At 44.2% G+C, this 21,088-nt stretch overlaps 13 non-coding genes across 13 annotated transcripts; all 13 read right to left on the bottom strand.

Annotated features, from left to right (window-relative positions):
* Positions 1 to 601: 601 nt before the first annotated feature.
* TRNAK-UUU (transfer RNA lysine (anticodon UUU)) lies at positions 602 to 674 on the bottom strand. Its single transcript has one exon. It is a non-coding gene; the product is annotated as a tRNA-Lys (tRNA).
* A 1,537-nt stretch (positions 675 to 2,211) lies between these two features.
* Positions 2,212 to 2,284, bottom strand: TRNAK-UUU (transfer RNA lysine (anticodon UUU)). Its single transcript has one exon. It is a non-coding gene; the product is annotated as a tRNA-Lys (tRNA).
* A 1,685-nt stretch (positions 2,285 to 3,969) lies between these two features.
* Positions 3,970 to 4,042, bottom strand: TRNAK-UUU (transfer RNA lysine (anticodon UUU)). The gene has a single exon. It is a non-coding gene; the product is annotated as a tRNA-Lys (tRNA).
* A 1,986-nt stretch (positions 4,043 to 6,028) lies between these two features.
* Positions 6,029 to 6,101, bottom strand: TRNAK-UUU (transfer RNA lysine (anticodon UUU)). The gene has a single exon. It is a non-coding gene; the product is annotated as a tRNA-Lys (tRNA).
* Positions 6,102 to 8,528: 2,427 nt separating this feature from the next.
* Positions 8,529 to 8,601, bottom strand: TRNAY-GUA (transfer RNA tyrosine (anticodon GUA)). Its single transcript has one exon. It is a non-coding gene; the product is annotated as a tRNA-Tyr (tRNA).
* Positions 8,602 to 9,997: 1,396 nt separating this feature from the next.
* On the bottom strand, positions 9,998 to 10,070 carry TRNAY-GUA (transfer RNA tyrosine (anticodon GUA)). The gene has a single exon. It is a non-coding gene; the product is annotated as a tRNA-Tyr (tRNA).
* Positions 10,071 to 12,052: 1,982 nt separating this feature from the next.
* TRNAY-GUA (transfer RNA tyrosine (anticodon GUA)) lies at positions 12,053 to 12,125 on the bottom strand. Its single transcript has one exon. It is a non-coding gene; the product is annotated as a tRNA-Tyr (tRNA).
* A 3,302-nt stretch (positions 12,126 to 15,427) lies between these two features.
* Positions 15,428 to 15,500, bottom strand: TRNAK-CUU (transfer RNA lysine (anticodon CUU)). The gene has a single exon. It is a non-coding gene; the product is annotated as a tRNA-Lys (tRNA).
* Positions 15,501 to 16,894: 1,394 nt separating this feature from the next.
* TRNAK-UUU (transfer RNA lysine (anticodon UUU)) lies at positions 16,895 to 16,967 on the bottom strand. Its single transcript has one exon. It is a non-coding gene; the product is annotated as a tRNA-Lys (tRNA).
* Positions 16,968 to 17,187: 220 nt separating this feature from the next.
* Positions 17,188 to 17,260, bottom strand: TRNAN-AUU (transfer RNA asparagine (anticodon AUU)). The gene has a single exon. It is a non-coding gene; the product is annotated as a tRNA-Asn (tRNA).
* A 1,103-nt stretch (positions 17,261 to 18,363) lies between these two features.
* Positions 18,364 to 18,436, bottom strand: TRNAK-CUU (transfer RNA lysine (anticodon CUU)). The gene has a single exon. It is a non-coding gene; the product is annotated as a tRNA-Lys (tRNA).
* Positions 18,437 to 18,952: 516 nt separating this feature from the next.
* On the bottom strand, positions 18,953 to 19,025 carry TRNAK-UUU (transfer RNA lysine (anticodon UUU)). Its single transcript has one exon. It is a non-coding gene; the product is annotated as a tRNA-Lys (tRNA).
* Positions 19,026 to 19,393: 368 nt separating this feature from the next.
* Positions 19,394 to 19,466, bottom strand: TRNAK-UUU (transfer RNA lysine (anticodon UUU)). Its single transcript has one exon. It is a non-coding gene; the product is annotated as a tRNA-Lys (tRNA).
* Positions 19,467 to 21,088: the final 1,622 nt, after the last annotated feature.

Genomic DNA, 21,088 nt, shown 5'->3' with positions numbered 1-21,088 from the left:
TAAGACTTCAAAACAACGCTCCCGGGCGGGCTCGCACCAACAACCTTTTGCTTAACAGCCGAATGTGCTATCCCTTGCGCCACGGAAGCTTACACAAAGAATGATCGTCAAGTATTGTGCAAAAATATTTCCTTTTTACGTTACTTCTAAGACTTCAAAACAACGCTCCCGGGTGGGCTCGAACCACCAACCTTTCGGTTAACAGCCGAACACGGTAAACATTGCGCCACGGAAGCTTAGGCAAAGAAAAATCGTCAAGTATTGTGGAAAATATTTCCTTTTTACGTTACTTCTAAGACTTCAAAACAACGTTCCGGGTGGGCTTGAACCAACAACCTTTCGTTTAACAGCCGAACCCGCTAACCATTGCGCCACGGAAGCTTAGGAAAAGAATGATCGTCAAGTATTGTGGAAAAATATTTCCTTTTAACGTTACTTCTAGACTTCAAAACAAAGCTCCTGGGTGGGCTCGAACTAACAACATTTCGGTTAACAACGAACGCGCTAACCATTGCGCCACGGATTTTTTGGCAAAGATTAATTGTCAAGTATTGTGGTAAAATATTTAATTTTTTACGTTACATCTAAGACTTCAAAACAACGCTCCCGGGTGGGCTCGAACCACCAACCTTTCGGTTAAAAACCGAACACGCTAACCATTGCGCCACGGAAGCTTAGGCATGAAGTGATTTTCTAGTATTGTGGAAAAATATTTGCTTTTTACTGTACTTCTAAGACTTCAAAACAACGATCCCGGGCGGGCTCGAACCACTAACCTTACGGTTAACAGCCGAACGCGCTACCCATTGCGCCACGGAAGCTTAGGGGTAGAATGATCGTCAAGCAGTGTGAAAAAATATTTCGTTTTTACGTTACTTCTAAGACTTCAAAACAACGCTCCCGGGTGGGCTCGCACCACCAGCCTTTCGCTTAACAGCCGAATATGCTATCCCTTGCGCCACGGAAGCTTAGACAAAGAATGATCGTCAAGTATTGTGGAAAAATATTTCCTTTTTACGTTACTTCTAAGACTTCAAAACAAAGCTCCTAGGTGGTCTCGAACCACCAACTTTTCAGTTAACAGCCGAACGCGCTAACCATTGCGCCACGGAAGCTTAGGCAAAGAAAAATCGTCAAGTATTGTGGAAAATATTTCCTTTTTACGTTACTTCTAAGACTTCAAAACAACGCTCCCGGGTGGGCTCAAACCACCATCCTTTCGGTTAACAGCCGAACACGGTAAACATTGCGCCACGGAAGCTTAGGCGAAGAAAAATCGTCAAGTATTGTGGAAAATATTTCCTTTTTACGTTACTTCTAAGACTTCAAAACAACGTTCCGGGTGGGCTCGAACCAACAACCTTTCGTTTAACAGCCGAACGCGCTAACCATTGCGCCACGGAAGCTTAGGAAAAGAATGATCGTCAAGTATCGTGGAAAAATATTTCCTTTTAACGTTACTTCTAGACTTAAAAACAAAGCTCCTGGGTGGGCTCGAACTAACAACCTTTCGGTTAACAGCCGAATGCGCTATCCCTTGCACCAAGGAAGCCTAGACAAAGCATGATCGTCAAGTATCGTGGAAAAATGTTTCCTTTTTACGTTACTTCTAAGACTTCAAAACAACGCTCCCGGGCGGGCTCGCACCAACAACCTTTTGCTTAACAGCCGAATGTGCTATCCCTTGCGCCACGGAAGCTTACACAAAGAATGATCGTCAAGTATTGTGCAAAAATATTTCCTTTTTACGTTACTTCTAAGACTTCAAAACAACGCTCCCGGGTGGGCTCGAACCACCAACCTTTCGGTTAACAGCCGAACACGGTAAACATTGCGCCACGGAAGCTTAGGCAAAGAAAAATCGTCAAGTATTGTGGAAAATATTTCCTTTTTACGTTACTTCTAAGACTTCAAAACAACGTTCCGGGTGGGCTTGAACCAACAACCTTTCGTTTAACAGCCGAACCCGCTAACCATTGCGCCACGGAAGCTTAGGAAAAGAATGATCGTCAAGTATTGTGGAAAAATATTTCCTTTTAACGTTACTTCTAGACTTCAAAACAAAGCTCCTGGGTGGGCTCGAACTAACAACATTTCGGTTAACAACGAACGCGCTAACCATTGCGCCACGGATTTTTTGGCAAAGATTAATTGTCAAGTATTGTGGTAAAATATTTAATTTTTTACGTTACATCTAAGACTTCAAAACAACGCTCCCGGGTGGGCTCGAACCACCAACCTTTCGGTTAAAAACCGAACACGCTAACCATTGCGCCACGGAAGCTTAGGCATGAAGTGATTTTCTAGTATTGTGGAAAAATATTTGCTTTTTACTGTACTTCTAAGACTTCAAAACAACGATCCCGGGCGGGCTCGAACCACTAACCTTACGGTTAACAGCCGAACGCGCTACCCATTGCGCCACGGAAGCTTAGGGGTAGAATGATCGTCAAGCAGTGTGAAAAAATATTTCGTTTTTACGTTACTTCTAAGACTTCAAAACAACGCTCCCGGGTGGGCTCGCACCACCAGCCTTTCGCTTAACAGCCGAATATGCTATCCCTTGCGCCACGGAAGCTTAGACAAAGAATGATCGTCAAGTATTGTGGAAAAATATTTCCTTTTTACGTTACTTCTAAGACTTCAAAACAAAGCTCCTAGGTGGTCTCGAACCACCAACTTTTCAGTTAACAGCCGAACGCGCTAACCATTGCGCCACGGAAGCTTAGGCAAAGAACGATCGTCAAGTATTGTGGAAAAATGTTTCCTTTTTACGTTACTTCTAAGACTTCAAAACAACGCTCCCGGGTGGGCTCGCACCACCAACCTTTTGCTTAACAGCCGAATGTGCTATCCCTTGCGCCACGGAAGCTTAGACAAAGAATGATCGTCAAGTATTGTGGAAAAATATTTCCTTTTTACGTTACTTCTAAGACTTCAAAACAACGCTCCCGGGTGGGCTCAAACCACCATCCTTTCGGTTAACAGCCGAACACGGTAAACATTGCGCCTCGGAAGCTTAGGCGAAGAAAAATCGTCAAGTATTGTGGAAAATATTTCCTTTTTACGTTACTTCTAAGACTTCAAAACAACGTTCCGGGTGGGCTCGAACCAACAACCTTTCGTTTAACAGCCGAACGCGCTAACCATTGCGCCACGGAAGCTTAGGAAAAGAATGATCGTCAAGTATCGTGGAAAAATATTTCCTTTTAACGTTACTTCTAGACTTAAAAACAAAGCTCCTGGGTGGGCTCGAACTAACAACCTTTCGGTTAACAGCCGAATGCGCTATCCCTTGCACCAAGGAAGCCTAGACAAAGCATGATCGTCAAGTATCGTGGAAAAATGTTTCCTTTTTACGTTACTTCTAAGACTTCAAAACAACGCTCCCGGGCGGGCTCGCACCAACAACCTTTTGCTTAACAGCCGAATGTGCTATCCCTTGCGCCACGGAAGCTTACACAAAGAATGATCGTCAAGTATTGTGCAAAAATATTTCCTTTCTACGTTACTTCTAAGACTTCAAAACAACGCTCCCGGGTGGGCGCGAACCACCAACCTTTCGGTTAACAGCCGAACACGGTAAACATTGCGCCACGGAAGCTTAGGCAAAGAAAAATCGTCAAGTATTGTGGAAAATATTTCCTTTTTACGTTACTTCTAAGACTTCAAAACAACGTTCCGGGTGGGCTTGAACCAACAACCTTTCGTTTAACAGCCGAACCCGCTAACCATTGCGCCACGGAAGCTTAGGAAAAGAATGATCGTCAAGTATTGTGGAAAAATATTTCCTTTTAACGTTACTTCTAGACTTCAAAACAAAGCTCCTGGGTGGGCTCGAACTAACAACATTTCGGTTAACAACGAACGCGCTAACCATTGCGCCACGGATTTTTTGGCAAAGATTAATTGTCAAGTATTGTGGTAAAATATTTAATTTTTTACGTTACATCTAAGACTTCAAAACAACGCTCCCGGGTGGGCTCGAACCACCAACCTTTCGGTTAAAAACCGAACACGCTAACCATTGCGCCACGGAAGCTTAGGCATGAAGTGATCTTCTAGTATTGTGGAAAAATATTTGCTTTTTACTGTACTTCTAAGACTTCAAAACAACGATCCCGGGCGGGCTCGAACGACTAACCTTACGGTTAACAGCCGAACGCGCTAACCATTGCGCCACGGAAGCTTAGGCGTGAAGTGATCTTCAAGTATTGTGGAAAAATATTTCCTTTTTATGTTACTTCTAAGACTTCAAAACAACGCTCCCGGGTGGGCTCGAACCACCAACCTTTCGGTTAAAAGCCGAACACGGTAAACATTGCGCCACGGAAGCTTAGGCAAAGAATGATCGTCAAGTATTGTGGAAAAATATTTCCTTTTAACGTTACTTCTAGACTTCAAAACAAAGCTCCTGGGTGGGCTCGAACTAACTACATTTCGGTTAACAACGAACGCGCTAACCATTGCGCCACGGATGTTTTGGCAAAGATTAATTGTCAAGTATTGTGGTAAAATATTTAATTTTTTACGTTACTTCTAAGACTTCAAAACAACGAACCCGGGTGGGCTCGAACCACCAACCTTTCGCTTAACAAAGGAATGAGCTATCCCATTGCGCCACGGAGGCTTAGGCAAAGAACGATCGTCAAGTATTGTAGAAAAATATTTCCTTTTTACGTTACTTCTAAGACTTCAAAACAACGCTCCCGGGTGGGCTCGAACCACCAACCTTACGGTTAACAGCCGAACGTGCTAACCATTGCGAAACGGAAGCTCAGGAAAACAATGATCAACAAGTATTGTGGAAAAACATTTCCTTTTTACGATACTTCTAAGACTTCAAAACAACGCTCCCGGGTGGGCTCGCGCCACCAGCCTTTCGCTTAACAGCCGAATATGCTATCCCTTGCGCCACGGAAGCTTAGACAAAGAATGATCGTCAAGTATTGTGGAAAAATATTTCCTTTTTACGTTACTTCTAATACTTCAAAACAACGCTCCCGGGTGGGCTCGAACCACCAACCTTTCGGTTAACAGCCGAACGCGCTAACCATTGCGAAAAGGAAGCTTAGGAAAACAATGATCAACAAGTATTGTGGAAAAACATTTCCTTTTTACGATACTTCTAAGACTTCGAAACAACGCTCCCGGGTGGGCTCGCACCACCAACCTTTCGCTTAACAGCCGAATGTGCTATCCCTTGCGCCACGGAAGCTTAGACAAAGAATGATCGTCAAGTATTGTGGAAAAATATTTCCTTTTTACGTTACTTCTAAGACTTCAAAACAACGCTCCCGGGTGGGCTCGAACCACCAACCTTTCGGTTAAAAACCGAACACGCTAGACATTGCGCCACGGAAGCTTAGGCGTGAAGTGATCTTCTAGTATTGTGGAAAAATATTTGCTTTTTACTGTACTTCTAAGACTTCAAAACAACGATCCCGGGCGGGCTCGAACCACCAACCTTACGGTTAACAGCCGAACGCGCTAACCATTGCGCCACGGAAGCTTAGGCGTAGAATGATCGTCAAGCAGTGTGAAAAAATATTTCGTTTTTACGTTACTTCTAAGACTTCAAAACAACGATCCCGGGTGGGCTCAAACCACCAACCTTTCGGTTAACAACCGAACACGCTAACCATTGCGCCAGAAAGCTTAGGTGTGAAGTGATCTTCAAGTATTGTGGAAAAATATTTCCTTTTTACGTTACTTCTAAGACTTCAAAACAACGTTCCGGGTGGGCTTGAACCAACAACCTTTCGTTTAACAGCCGAACCCGCTAACCATTACGCCACCGAAGCTTAGGAAAAGAATGATCGTCAAGTATTGTGGAAAAAATATTTCCTTTTAACGTTACTTCTAAGACTTCAAAACAACGATCCCGGGTGGGCTCGAACCACCAACCTTTCGCTTAACAAAGGAATGCGCTATCCCATTGCGCCACGGAAGCTTAGGCAAAGAACGAACGTTAAGTATTGTGGTAAAATATTTAATTTTTTACGTTACATCTAAGACTTCAAAACAACGCTCCCGGGTGGGCTCGAACCACCAACCTTTCGGTTAAAAACCGAACACGCTAACCATTGCGCCACGGAAGCTTAGGCATGAAGTGATCTTCTAGTATTGTGGAAAAATATTTGCTTTTTACTGTACTTCTAAGACTTCAAAACAACGATCCCGGGCGGGCTCGAACGACTAACCTTACGGTTAACAGCCGAACGCGCTAACCATTGCGCCACGGAAGCTTAGGCGTGAAGTGATCTTCAAGTATTGTGGAAAAATATTTCCTTTTTATGTTACTTCTAAGACTTCAAAACAACGCTCCCGGGTGGGCTCGAACCACCAACCTTTCGGTTAAAAGCCGAACACGGTAAACATTGCGCCACGGAAGCTTAGGCAAAGAATGATCGTCAAGTATTGTGGAAAAATATTTCCTTTTAACGTTACTTCTAGACTTCAAAACAAAGCTCCTGGGTGGGCTCGAACTAACTACATTTCGGTTAACAACGAACGCGCTAACCATTGCGCCACGGATGTTTTGGCAAAGATTAATTGTCAAGTATTGTGGTAAAATATTTAATTTTTTACGTTACTTCTAAGACTTCAAAACAACGAACCCGGGTGGGCTCGAACCACCAACCTTTCACTTAACAAAGGAATGAGCTATCCCATTGCGCCACGGAGGCTTAGGCAAAGAACGATCGTCAAGTATTGTAGAAAAATATTTCCTTTTTACGTTACTTCTAAGACTTCAAAACAACGCTCCCGGGTGGGCTCGAACCACCAACCTTACGGTTAACAGCCGAACGTGCTAACCATTGCGAAACGGAAGCTCAGGAAAACAATGATCAACAAGTATTGTGGAAAAACATTTCCTTTTTACGATACTTCTAAGACTTCAAAACAACGCTCCCGGGTGGGCTCGCGCCACCAGCCTTTCGCTTAACAGCCGAATATGCTATCCCTTGCGCCACGGAAGCTTAGACAAAGAATGATCGTCAAGTATTGTGGAAAAATATTTCCTTTTTACGTTACTTCTAATACTTCAAAACAACGCTCCCGGGTGGGCTCGAACCACCAACCTTTCGGTTAACAGCCGAACGCGCTAACCATTGCGAAAAGGAAGCTTAGGAAAACAATGATCAACAAGTATTGTGGAAAAACATTTCCTTTTTACGATACTTCTAAGACTTCGAAACAACGCTCCCGGGTGGGCTCGCACCACCAACCTTTCGCTTAACAGCCGAATGTGCTATCCCTTGCGCCACGGAAGCTTAGACAAAGAATGATCGTCAAGTATTGTGGAAAAATATTTCCTTTTTACGTTACTTCTAAGACTTCAAAACAACGCTCCCGGGTGGGCTCGAACCACCAACCTTTCGGTTAAAAACCGAACACGCTAGACATTGCGCCACGGAAGCTTAGGCGTGAAGTGATCTTCTAGTATTGTGGAAAAATATTTGCTTTTTACTGTACTTCTAAGACTTCAAAACAACGATCCCGGGCGGGCTCGAACCACCAACCTTACGGTTAACAGCCGAACGCGCTAACCATTGCGCCACGGAAGCTTAGGCGTAGAATGATCGTCAAGCAGTGTGAAAAAATATTTCGTTTTTACGTTACTTCTAAGACTTCAAAACAACGATCCCGGGTGGGCTCAAACCACCAACCTTTCGGTTAACAACCGAACACGCTAACCATTGCGCCACGAAAGCTTAGGTGTGAAGTGATCTTCAAGTATTGTGGAAAAATATTTCCTTTTTACGTTACTTCTAAGACTTCAAAACAACGTTCCGGGTGGGCTTGAACCAACAACCTTTCGTTTAACAGCCGAACCCGCTAACCATTACGCCACGGAAGCTTAGGAAAAGAATGATCGTCAAGTATTGTGGAAAAAATATTTCCTTTTAACGTTACTTCTAAGACTTCAAAACAACGATCCCGGGTGGGCTCGAACCACCAACCTTTCGCTTAACAAAGGAATGCGCTATCCCATTGCGCCACGGAAGCTTAGGCAAAGAACGAACGTTAAGTATTGTGGAAAAATATTTCCTTTTTACGTTACTTCCAAGACTTCAAAACAACGCTCCCGGGTGTTCTCGAACCACCAACATTTCGGTTAACAGCCGAATGCGCTAACCATTGCGCCACGGAAGCTTAACCGTGGGATGATCGTCAAGTATTGTGGAAAAATATTTCTTTTTTACGTTACTTTTAAGAGTTCAAGGCATCGCTCCCGGGTGGGCTCGAACTAACAACCTTTCGTTTAACAGCCGAACGCGCTAACCATTGTGCCACGGAAGCTTAGGAAAAGAATGATCGTCAAGTATTGTGGAAAAATATTTCCTTTTAACGTTACTTCTAAGACTTCAAAGCAACGCTCCCGGGTGGGCTCGAACCACCAACCTTTCGGTTAACAGCCGAACGCGCTAACAATTGCGCCACGGAAGCTTAGGCGTAGAATAATCGTCAAGTTTTGTGGAAAAATATTTCCTTTTTACGTTACTTTTAAGAGTTCAAAACAACGCTCCCGGGTGGGCTCGAACCACCAACCTTTCGGTTTACAGCCGAACGCGCTAACCATTGCGCCAAGGAAGCTTAGGCAAAGAACGATCGTCAAGTATTGTGGAATAATATTTCCTTTTTACTTTACTTCTAAGACTTCAAAACAACGACCCCGGGTGGGCTCGAACCACCAACCTTTCGCTTTACAAAGGAATGCGCTATCCCATTCCGCCACGGAAGCTTAGGCAAAGAACGATAGTCAAGTATTGTGGAAAAATATTTCCTTTTTACGTTACTTCTAAGACTTCAAAACAACGCTCCCGGGTGGGCTCGAACCACCAACCTTACGGTTAACAGCCGAACGCGCTAACCATTGCGCACGGAAGCTTAGGAAACCAATGATCAACAAGTATTGTGGAAAAACATTTCCTTTTTACGATACTTCTAAGACTTCAAAACAACGCTCCCGGGTGGGTTCGCACCACCAACTTTTCGCTTAACAGCCGAACGCGCTAACCATTGTGCCACGGAAGCTTAGGAAAAGAATGATCGTCAAGTATTGTGGAAAAATATTTCCTTTTAACGTTACTTCTAAGACTTCAAAGCAACGCTCCCGGGTGGGATCGAACCATCAACCTTTCGGTTAACAGCCGAACGCGCTAACAATTGCGCCAAGGAAGCTTAGGCGTAGAATGATCGTAAAGTTTTGTGGAAAAATATTTCATTTTTACGTTACTTTTAAGAGTTCAAAACAACGCTCCCGGGTGGGCTCGAACCACCAACCTTTCGGTTAACAACCGAACACGCTAACTATTGCGCCACGGAAGCTAAGGCAAAAAATGATCTTCAAGTATTGTGGAAAAATATTTGCTTTTTACTGTACTTCTAAGACTTCAAAACAACGATTCCGGGCGGGCTCGAACCACCAACCTTTCGGTTAACAGCCGAACGCGCTAACCATTGCGCCACGGAAGCTAAGGCAAAGAATGATCGTCAAGTATCGTGGAAAAATGTTTCCTTTTTACGTTACTTCTAAGACTTCAAACAACGCTCCCGGGTGGGCTCGAACCATCAACCTTTCGGTTAACAGCCGAACGCGCTAACCATTGCGCCACGGAAGCTAAGGCAAAGAATGATCGTCAAGTATTGTTGAAAAATGTTTCCTTTTTACGATACTTCTAAGACTTCAAAACAACGCTCCCGGGTGGGTTCGCACCACCAACTTTTCGCTTAACAGCCGAACGCGCTAACCATTGTGCCACGGAAGCTTAGGAAAAGAATGATCGTCAAGTATTGTGGAAAAATATTTCCTTTTAACGTTACTTCTAAGACTTCAAAGCAACGCTCCCGGGTGGGATCGAACCATCAACCTTTCGGTTAACAGCCGAACGCGCTAACAATTGCGCCAAGGAAGCTTAGGCGTAGAATGATCGTAAAGTTTTGTGGAAAAATATTTCATTTTTACGTTACTTTTAAGAGTTCAAAACAACGCTCCCGGGTGGGCTCGAACCACCAACCTTTCGGTTTACAGCCGAACGCGCTAACCATTGCGCCAAGGAAGCTTAGGCAAAGATCGATCGTCAAGTATTGTGGAAAAATATTTCCTTTTTATTTTACTTCTAAGACTTCAAAACAACGACCCCGGGTGGGCTCGAACCACCAACCTTTCGCTTAACAAAGGAATGCGCTATCCCATTCCGCCACGGAAGCTTAGGCAAAGAACGATCGTCAAGTATTGTGGAAAAATATTTCCTTTTTAGTTACTTCTAAGACTTCAAAACAACGCTCCCGGGTGGGCTCGAACCACCAACCTTACGGTTAACAGCCGAACGCGCTTACCATTGCGAACGGAAGCTTAGGAAACCAATGATCAACAAGTATGGTGGAAAAACATTTCCTTTTTACGTTACTTCTAAGACTTCAAAACAACGCTCCCGAGTGGGCTCGAACCACCAACCTTTCGGTTAACAACCGAACACGCTAACTATTGCGCCACGGAAGCTAAGGCAAAGAATGATCTTCAAGTATTGTGGAAAAATGTTTGCTTTTTACTGTACTTCTAAGACTTCAAAACAACGATCCCGGGCGGGCTCGAACCACCAACCTTTCGGTTAACAACCGAACGCGCTAACTATTGCGCCACGGAAGCTAAGGCATAGAATGATCGTCTAGTATCATGGAAAAATATTTCCTTTTTACGATACTTAAAGACTTCAAAACAACGCTCCCGGGTGGGTTCGCACCACCAACCTTTCGCTTAACAGCCGAATGTGCTATCCCTTGCGCTACGGATGCTTAGACAAAAAATGATCGTCAAGTATTGTGGAAAAATATTTCCTTTTTACGTTACTTCTAAGACTTCAAAACAACGCTCCCGGGTGGGCTCGAACCACCAACCTTTCGGTTAACAACCGAACACGCTAACTATTGCGCCACGGAAGCTAAGGCAAAAAATGATCTTCAAGTATTGTGGAAAAATATTTGCTTTTTACTGTACTTCTAAGACTTCAAAACAACGATTCCGGGCGGGCTCGAACCACCAACCTTTCGGTTAACAGCCGAACGCGCTAACCATTGCGCCACGGAAGCTAAGGCAAAGAATGATCGTCAAGTATCGTGGAAAAATGTTTCCTTTTTACGTTACTTCTAAGACTTCAAACAACGCTCCCGGGTGGGCTCGAACCATCAACCTTTCGGTTAACAGCCGAACGCGCTAACCATTGCGCCACGGAAGCTAAGGCAAAGAATGATCGTCAAGTATTGTTGAAAAATGTTTCCTTTTTACGTTACTTCTAAGACTTCAAAACAACGCTCCCGGGTGGGCTCGAACCACCAACCTTTCGGTTAAAAGCCGAACACGGTAAACATTGCGCCACGGAAGCTTAGGCAAAGAATGATCGTCAAGTATTGTGGAAAAATATTTCCTTTTAACGTTACTTCTAGACTTCAAAACAAAGCTCCTGGGTGGGCTCGAACTAACTACATTTCGGTTAACAACGAACGCGCTAACCATTGCGCCACGGATTTTTTGGCAAAGATTAATTGTCAAGTATTGTGGTAAAATATTTAATTTTTTACGTTACTTCTAAGACTTCAAAACAACGATCCCGGGTGGGCTCGAACCACCAACCTTTCGCTTAACAAAGGAATGCGCTATCCCATTGCGCCACGGAGGTTTAGGCAAAGAACGATCGTCAAGTATTGTGGAAAAATATTTCCTTTTTACGTTTCTTCTAAGACTTCAAAACAACGCTCCCGGGTGGGTTCGCACCACCAACTTTTCGCTTAACAGCCGAACGCGCTAACCATTGTGCCACGGAAGCTTAGGAAAAGAATGATCGTCAAGTATTGTGGAAAAATATTTCCTTTTAACGTTACTTCTAAGACTTCAAAGCAACGCTCCCGGGTGCGATCGAACCATCAACCTTTCGGTTAACAGCCGAACGCGCTAACAATTGCGCCAAGGAAGCTTAGGCGTAGAATGATCGTAAAGTTTTGTGGAAAAATATTTCATTTTTACGTTACTTTTAAGAGTTCAAAACAACGCTCCCGGGTGGGCTCGAACCACCAACCTTTCGGTTTACAGCCGAACGCGCTAACCATTGCGCCAAGGAAGCTTAGGCAAAGAACGATCGTCAAGTATTGTGGAAAAATATTTCCTTTTTACTTTACTTCTAAGACTTCAAAACAACGACCCCGGGTGGGCTCGAACCACCAACCTTTCGCTTAACAAAGGAATGCGCTATCCCATTCCGCCACGGAAGCTTAGGCAAAGAACGATCGTCAAGTATTGTGGAAAAATATTTCCTTTTTACGTTAGTTCTAAGACTTCAAAACAACGCTCCCGGGTGGGCTCGAACCACCAACCTTACGGTTAACAGCCGAACGCGCTTACCATTGCGCACGGAAGCTTAGGAAACCAATGATCAACAAGTATTGTGGAAAAACATTTCCTTTTTACGTTACTTCTAAGACTTCAAAACAACGCTCCCGGGTGGGCTCGAACCACCAACCTTTCGGTTAACAACCGAACACGCTAACTATTGCGCCACGGAAGCTAAGCCAAAGAACGACCGTCAAGTATTGTGGAAAAATATTTCCTTTTTACGTTACTTCTAAGACTTCAAAACAACGGTCCCGGGTGGGCTCGAACCACCAACCTTACGTTTAACAGCCAAACGCGCTAAACATTGCGCACGGAAACTTAGGAAACCAATGATCAACAAGTATGGTGGAAAAACATTTCCTTTTTACGTTACTTCTAAGACTTCAAAACAACGCTCCCGAGTGGGCTCGAACCACCAACCTTTCGGTTAACAACCGAACACGCTAACTATTGCGCCACGGAAGCTAAGGCAAAGAATGATCTTCAAGTATTGTGGAAAAATGTTTGCTTTTTACTGTACTTCTAAGACTTCAAAACAACGATCCCGGGCGGGCTCGAACCACCAACCTTTCGGTTAACAACCGAACGCGCTAACTATTGCGCCACGGAAGCTAAGGCATAGAATGATCGTCTAGTATCATGGAAAAATATTTCCTTTTTACGATACTTAAAGACTTCAAAACAACGCTCCCGGGTGGGTTCGCACCACCAACCTTTCGCTTAACAGCCGAATGTGCTATCCCTTGCGCTACGGATGCTTAGACAAAAAATGATCGTCAAGTATTGTGGAAAAATATTTCCTTTTTACGTTACTTCTAAGACTTCAAAACAACGCTCCCGGGTGGGCTCGAACCACCAACCTTTCGGTTAACAACCGAACACGCTAACTATTGCGCCACGGAAGCTAAGGCAAAAAATGATCTTCAAGTATTGTGGAAAAATATTTGCTTTTTACTGTACTTCTAAGACTTCAAAACAACGATTCCGGGCGGGCTCGAACCACCAACCTTTCGGTTAACAGCCGAACGCGCTAACCATTGCGCCACGGAAGCTAAGGCAAAGAATGATCGTCAAGTATCGTGGAAAAATGTTTCCTTTTTACGTTACTTCTAAGACTTCAAACAACGCTCCCGGGTGGGCTCGAACCATCAACCTTTCGGTTAACAGCCGAACGCGCTAACCATTGCGCCACGGAAGCTAAGGCAAAGGATGATCGTCAAGTATTGTTGAAAAATGTTTCCTTTTTACGTTACTTCTAAGACTTCAAAACAACGCTCCCGGGTGGGCTCGAACCACCAACCTTTCGGTTAACAGCCGAACGCGCTAACCATTGCGCCACGGAAGCTTAGGCAAAGAACGATCGTCAAGTATTGTGGAAAAATATTTCCTTTTTACGTTACTTCTAAGACTTCAAAACAACGCTCCCGGGTGGGCTCGAACCACCAACCTTTCGCTTAACAGCCGAACGCGCTAACCATTGCGCCACGGAAGCTTAGGCGGAGAATGATCGTCAAGCATTGTGAAAAAATATTTCCTTTTTACGATACTTCTAAGACTTCAAAACAACGCTCCCGGGTGGGCTCGCACCACCAACCTTTCGCTTAACAGCCCAACGCGCCAACCATTGCGCCACGGAAGCTTAGGCAAAGAACGATCGTCAAGTATTGTGGAAAAATATTTCCTTTTTACGTTACTTCTAAGACTTCAAAACAACGCTCCCGGGTGGGCTCGAACCACCAACCTTTCGGTTAACAACCGAACACGCTAACCATTGCGCCACGGAAGCTAAGGCAAAGAATGATCTTCAAATATTGTGGAAAAATATTTGCTTTTTGCTGTACATCTAAGACTTCAAAACAACGATCCCGGGCGGGATCGAACCACCAACCTTTCGGTTAACAACCGAACACGCTAACCATTGCGCCACGGAAGCTAAGGCAAAGGATGATCTTCAAGTATTGTGGAAAAATATTTGCTTTTTACTGTACTTCTAAGACTTCAAAACAACGATCCCAGGCGGGCTCGAACCACCAACCTTTCGGTTAACAGCCGAACGCGCTATCCCTTGCGCCACGGAAGCTAAGGCAAAGAATGATCGTCAAGTATTGTGGAAAAATGTTTCCTTTTTACGTTACTTCTAAGACTTCAAAAGAACGCTCCCGGGTGTTCTCGAACCACCAACCTTTCGGTTAACAGCCGAACGCGCTAACCATTGCGCCACGGAAGCTTAAGCGTGGAATGATCGTCAAGTATTGTGGAAAAATATTTCCTTTTTACGTTACTTCTAAGACTTCAAAACAACGCTCCCGGGTGGGCTCGCACCACCAACCTTTCGCTTAACAGCCGAATGTGCTCTCCCTTGTGCCACGGAAGCTAAGGCAAAGAATGATCTTCAAGTATTGTGGAAAAATATTTGCTTTTTACTGTACTTCTAAGACTTCAAAACAACGATCCCGGGCGGGCTCGAACCACCAACCTTTCGATTAACAGCCGAACGCGCTAACCATTGCGCCACGGAAGCTAAGGCAAAGAATGATCGTTAAGTATTGTGGAAAAATATTTCCTTTTTACGTTACTTCTAAGACTTCAAAACAAAGCTCCTGGGTGGGATCGAACTAACGACCTTTCGGTTAACAACCAAACGCGCTAACCATTGCGCCACGGAAGCTTAGGCAAAGTAAAATCGTCAAGTATTGTGGAAAATATTTCCTTTTTACGTTACTTCTTTGACTTCAAAACAACATTTCGGGTGGGCTCGAACCAACAGTCTTTCCTTTATCAGCCGAACGTGCTAACCGTTGCGCCATGGAAGCTTAGGAAAAGAATGATCGTCAAGTATTGTGGAAAAATATTTCCTTTTAACGTAACTTCTAGACTTCAAAACAAAGCTCCTGGGTGGGCTAGAACTTACAACCTTTCGTTTAACAGCCGAATGCGCTATCCCTTGCGCCACGGAAGCCTAGACAAAGCATGATCGTCAAGTATTGTGGAAAAATATTTGCTTTTTACTGTACTTCTAAGTCTTCAAAACAACGATCCCGGGCGGGCTCGAACCACTAACCTTACGGTTAAGAGCCGAACGCGCTAACCATTGCGCCACGGAAGCTTAGGCGTAGAATGATCGTCAAGCAGTGTGAAAAAATATTTCGTTTTTACGTTACTTCTAAGACTTCAAAACAACGCTCCCGGGTGAGCTCGCACCACCAGCCTTTCGCTTAACAGCCGAATGTGCTATCCCTTGCGCCACGGAAGCTTAGACAAAGAATGATCGTCAAGTATTGTGGAAAAATGTTTCCTTTTAACGTAACTTCTAGACTTCAAAACAAAGCTCCTGGGTGGGCTAGAACTAACAACCTTTCGGTTAACAGCCGAATGCGCTATCCCTTGCACCAAGGAAGCCTAGACAAAGCATGATCGTCAAGTATTGTGGAAAAATATTTCCTTTTTTACGTTACTTCTAAGACTTCAAAGCAACGCTCCCGGGTGGACTCGAACCATCAACCTTTCGGTTAACAGCCGAACGCGCTAACCATTGCGCCACGGAAGATTAGGCGCAGAATGATCGTCAAGTATTGTGGAAAAATATTTCCTTTTTACGTTACTTCTAAGACTTCAAAACAACGCTCCCGTGTTGGCTCGAACTTCCAACCTTTCGGTTAACAGCCGAACGCGCTAACCATTGCGCCACGGAAGCTTAGGCGTAGAATGATCGCCAAGCATTCTGAAAAAATATTTCCTTTTTACGTTACTTCTAAGACTTCAAAACAAAGCTCCTAGGTGGTCTCGAACCACCAACTTTTCAGTTAACAGCCGAACGCGCTAACCATTGCGCCACGGAAGCTTAGGCAAAGAACGATCGTCAAGTATTGTGGAAAAATGTTTACTTTTTACGTTACTTCTAAGACTTCAAAACAACGCTCCCGGGCGGGCTCGCACCAACAACCTTTTGCTTAACAGCCGAATGTGCTATCCCTTGCGCCACGGAAGCTTACACAAAGAATGATCGTCAAGTATTGTGCAAAAATATTTCCTTTTTACGTTACTTCTAAGACTTCAAAACAACGCTCCCGGGTGGGCTCGAACCACCAACCTTTCGGTTAACAGCCGAACACGGTAAACATTGCGCCACGGAAGCTTAGGCGAAGAAAAATCGTCAAGTATTGTGGAAAATATTTCCTTTTTACGTTACTTCTAAGACTTCAAAACAACGTTCCGGGTGGGCTTGAACCAACAACCTTTCGTTTAACAGCCGAACCCGCTAACCATTGCGCCACGGAAGCTTAGGAAAACAATGATCGTCAAGTATTGTGGAAAAATATTTCCTTTTAACGTTACTTCTAGACTTCAAAACAAAGCTCCTGGGTGGGCTCGAACTAACAACATTTCGGTTAACAACGAACGCGCTAACCATTGCGCCACGGATTTTTTGGCAAAGATTAATTGTCAAGTATTGTGGTAAAATATTTAATTTTTGACGTTACATCTAAGACTTCAAAACAACGCTCCCGGGTGGGCTCGAACCACCAACCTTTCGGTTAAAAACCGAACACGCTAACCATTGCGCCACGGAAGCTTAGGCATGAAGTGATCTTCTAGTATTGTGGAAAAATATTTGCTTTTTACTGTACTTCTAAGACTCAAAACAACGATCCCGGGCGGGCTCGAACCACTAACCTTACGGTTAACAGCCGAACGCGCTAACCATTGCGCCACGGAAGCTTAGGCGTAGAATGATCGTCAAGCAGTGTGAAAAAATATTTCGTTTTTACGTTACTTCTAAGACTTCAAAACAACGATCCCGGGTGGGCTCAAACCACCAACCTTTCGGTTAATAACCGAACACGCTAACCATTGCGCCACGGAAGCTTAGGCGTGAAGTGATCTTCAAGTATTGTGGAAAAATATTTCCTTTTTATGTTACTTCTAAGACTTCAAAACAACGCTCCCGGGTGGGCTCGAACCACCAACCTTTCGGTTAAAAGCCGAACACGGTAAACATTGCGCCACGGAAGCTTAGGCAAAGAATGATCGTCAAGTATTGTGGAAAAATATTTCCTTTTAACGTTACTTCTAGACTTCAAAACAAAGCTCCTGGGTGGGCTCGAACTAACTACATTTCGGTTAACAACGAACGCGCTAACCATTGCGCCACGGATTTTTTGGCAAAGATTAATTGTCAAGTATTGTGGTAAAATATTTAATTTTTTACGTTACTTCTAAGACTTCAAAACAACGATCCCGGGTGGGCTCGAACCACCAACCTTTCGCTTAACAAAGGAATGCGCTATCCCATTGCGCCACGGAGGTTTAGGCAAAGAACGATCGTCAAGTATTGTGGAAAAATATTTCCTTTTTACGTTTCTTCTAAGACTTTAAAACAACGCTCCCGGGTGGGCTCGAACCACCAACCTTACGGTTAACAGCCGAACGCGCTAACCATTGCGCCACGGAAGCTTAGGCGTAGAATGATCGTCAAGCAGTGTGAAAAAATATTTCGTTTTTACGTTACTTCTAAGACTTCAAAACAACGATCCCGGGTGGGCTCAAACCACCAACCTTTCGGTTAACAACCGAACACGCTAACCATTGCGCCACGGAAGCTTAGGCGTGAAGTGATCTTCAAGTATTGTGGAAAAATATTTCCTTTTTACGTTACTTCTAAGACTTCAAAACAACGCTCCCGGGTGGGCTCGAACCACCAACCTTTCGGTTAACAGCCGAACACGGTAACCATTGCGCCACGGAAGCTTAGGCGTAGAATGATCGTCAAGTATTGCGGAAAAATATTTCCTTTTTACGTTACTTCTAAGACTTCAAAACAACGCTCCCGGGTGGGCTCGAACCACCAACCTTTCGGTTAACAGCCGAACGCGCTAACCATTGCGCTACGGAAGCTTAGGCGTAGAATGATTGTCAAGTATTGTGGAAAAATATCTCCTTTTTACGTTACTTCTAAGACTTCAAAACAACCCTCCCGGGTGGGCTCGAACCACCAACTTTTCGGTTAAGAGCCGAACGCGCTAACCATTGCGCCACGGAAGCTAAGACAAAGAATGATCGTCAAGTATTGTAGAAAAAGATTTCCTTTTTATGTTACTTCTAAGACTTCAAAACAACGATCCCGGGTGGGCTCGAACCACCAACCTTTCGCTTAACAAAGGAATGAGCTATCCCATTGCGCCACGAAGGCTTAGGCAAAGAACGATCGTCAAGTATTGTAGAAAAACATTTCCTTTTTACGTTACTTCTAAGACTTCAAAACAACGCTCCCGGGTGGGTTCGAACCACCAACCTTACGGTTAACAGCCGAACGTGCTAACCATTGCGAAACGGAAGCTTAGGAAAACAATGATCAACAAGTATTGTGGAAAAACATTTCCTTTTTACGATACTTCTAAGACTTCAAAACAACGCTCCCGGGTGGGCTCGCACCACCAGCCTTTCGCTTAACAGCCGAATATGCTATCCCTTGCGCCACGGAAGCTTAGACAAAGAATGATCGTCAAGTATTGTGGAAAAATATTTCCTTTTTACGTTACTTCTAATACTTCAAAACAACGCTCCCGGGTGGGCTCGAACCACCAACCTTTCGGTTAAAAACCGAACACGCTAACCATTGCGCCACGGAAGCTTGGGCATGAAGTGATCTTCTAGTATTGTGGAAAAATATTTGCTTTTTATGTTACTTCTAAGACTTCAAAACAACGCTCCCGGGTGGGCTCGAACCACCAACCTTTCGGTTAAAAGCCGAACACGGTAAACATTGCGCCACGGAAGCTTAGGCAAAGAATGATCGTCAAGTATTGTGGAAAAATATTTCCTTTTAACGTTACTTCTAGACTTCAAAACAAAGCTCCTGGGTGGGCTCGAACTAACAACATTTCGGTTAACAACGAACGCGCTAACCATTACGCCACGGATTTTTTTGGCAAAGATTAATTGTCAAGTAGTGTGGTAAAATATTTAATTTTTTACGTTACTTCTAAGACTTCAAAACAACGCTCCCGGGTGGGCTCGAACCACCAACCTTTCGGTTAAAAACCGAACACGCTAACCATTGCGCCACGGAAGCTTAGGCATAGAACGATCGTCGAGTATTGTGGAAAAATGTTTCCTTTTTACGTTACTTCTAAGACTTCAAGACATCGCTCCCGGGTGGGCTCGAACCACCAACCTTACGGTTAACAGCCGAACACGCAAAACATTGCGCCACGGAAGCTTAGGAAAAGAAAAATCATCAAGTATTGTTTAAAATATTTCCTTTTTACGTTACTTCTAAGACTTCAAAACAACGCTCCCGGGTGGGCTCGAACCACCAACCTTACGGTTAACAGCCGAACGTGCTAACCATTGCGCACGGAAGCTTAGGAAACCAATGATCAACAAGCATTGTGGAAAAACATTTCCTTTTTACGATACTTCTAAGACTTCAAAACAACGCTCCCGTGTGGGCTAGCACCACCAGCCTTTCGCTTAACAGCCGAATGTGCTATCTTTTGCGCCACGGAAGCTTAGACAAAGAATAATCGTCAAGTATTGTGGAAAAATATTTCCTTTTTACGTTACTTCTAAGACTTCAAAACAACGCTCCCGGGTGGGCTCGAACCAATAACCTTTCGGTTAAAAACCAAACACGCTAACCATTGCGCCACGGAAGCTTAGGCATGAAGTGACCTTCTAGTATTGTGGAAAAATATTTGCTTTTTACTGTACTTCTAAGACTTCAAAACAACGATCCCGGGCGGGCTCGAACCACCAACCTTACGGTTAACAGCCGAACGCGCTAACCATTGCGCCACGGAAGCTTAGGCGTAGAATGATCGTCAAGCAGTGTGAAAAAAGATTTCCTTTTTACGTTACTTCTAAGACTTCAGAACAACGATCCCGGGTGGGCTCAAACCACGAACCTTTCGGTTAGCAACCGAACACGCTAACCATTGCGCCACGGAAGCTTAGGCGTGAAGTGATCTTCAAGTATTGTGGAAAATATTTCCTTTTTACGTTACTTCTAAGACTTCAAAACAACGTTCCGGGTGGGCTTGAACCAACAAAATTTCGTTTAACAGCCGAACCCGCTAACCATTGCGCACGGAAGCTTAGGAAACCAATGATCAACAAGCATTGTGGAAAAACATTTCCTTTTTACGATACTTCTAAGACTTCAAAACAACGCTCCCGGGTGGGCTAGCACCACCAGCCTTTCGCTTAACAGCCGAATGTGCTATCTTTTGCGCCACGGAAGCTTAGACAAAGAATAATCGTCAAGTATTGTGGAAAAATATTTCCTTTTTACGTTACTTCTAAGACTTCAAAACAACGCTCCCGGGTGGGCTCGAACGACCAACCTTTCGGTTAACAACCGAACGCGCTAACCATTGCGCCACGGAAGCTTAGGCAAAGAACCATCGTCAAGTATTGTGGAAAAAATTTTTCCTTTTTACGTTACTTCTAAGACTTCAAAACAACGCTCCCGGGTGGGCTCGAACCACCAACCTTTCGGTTAACAGCCGAACGCGCTAACCATTGCGAAACGGAAGCTTAGGAAATCAATGATCAACAAGTATTGTGGAAAAACATTTCCTTTTTACGATACTTCTAAGACTTCAAAACAACGCTCCCGGGTGGGCTCGAACCACCAACCTTTCGGTTAACAGCCGAACACGCAAAACATTGCGCCACGGAAGCTTAGGCGTA

This window comes from Phalangium opilio, unplaced genomic scaffold (assembly GCF_054372755.1).
Source record: "Phalangium opilio isolate 3A_F unplaced genomic scaffold, DU_Popi_V2 ptg000094l_1, whole genome shotgun sequence".
Lineage (NCBI taxonomy): Eukaryota > Metazoa > Arthropoda > Arachnida > Opiliones > Phalangiidae > Phalangium > Phalangium opilio.
Note: the sequence above shows the minus strand (reverse complement) of the source record. Positions and strands in the feature narration are given on the sequence as shown.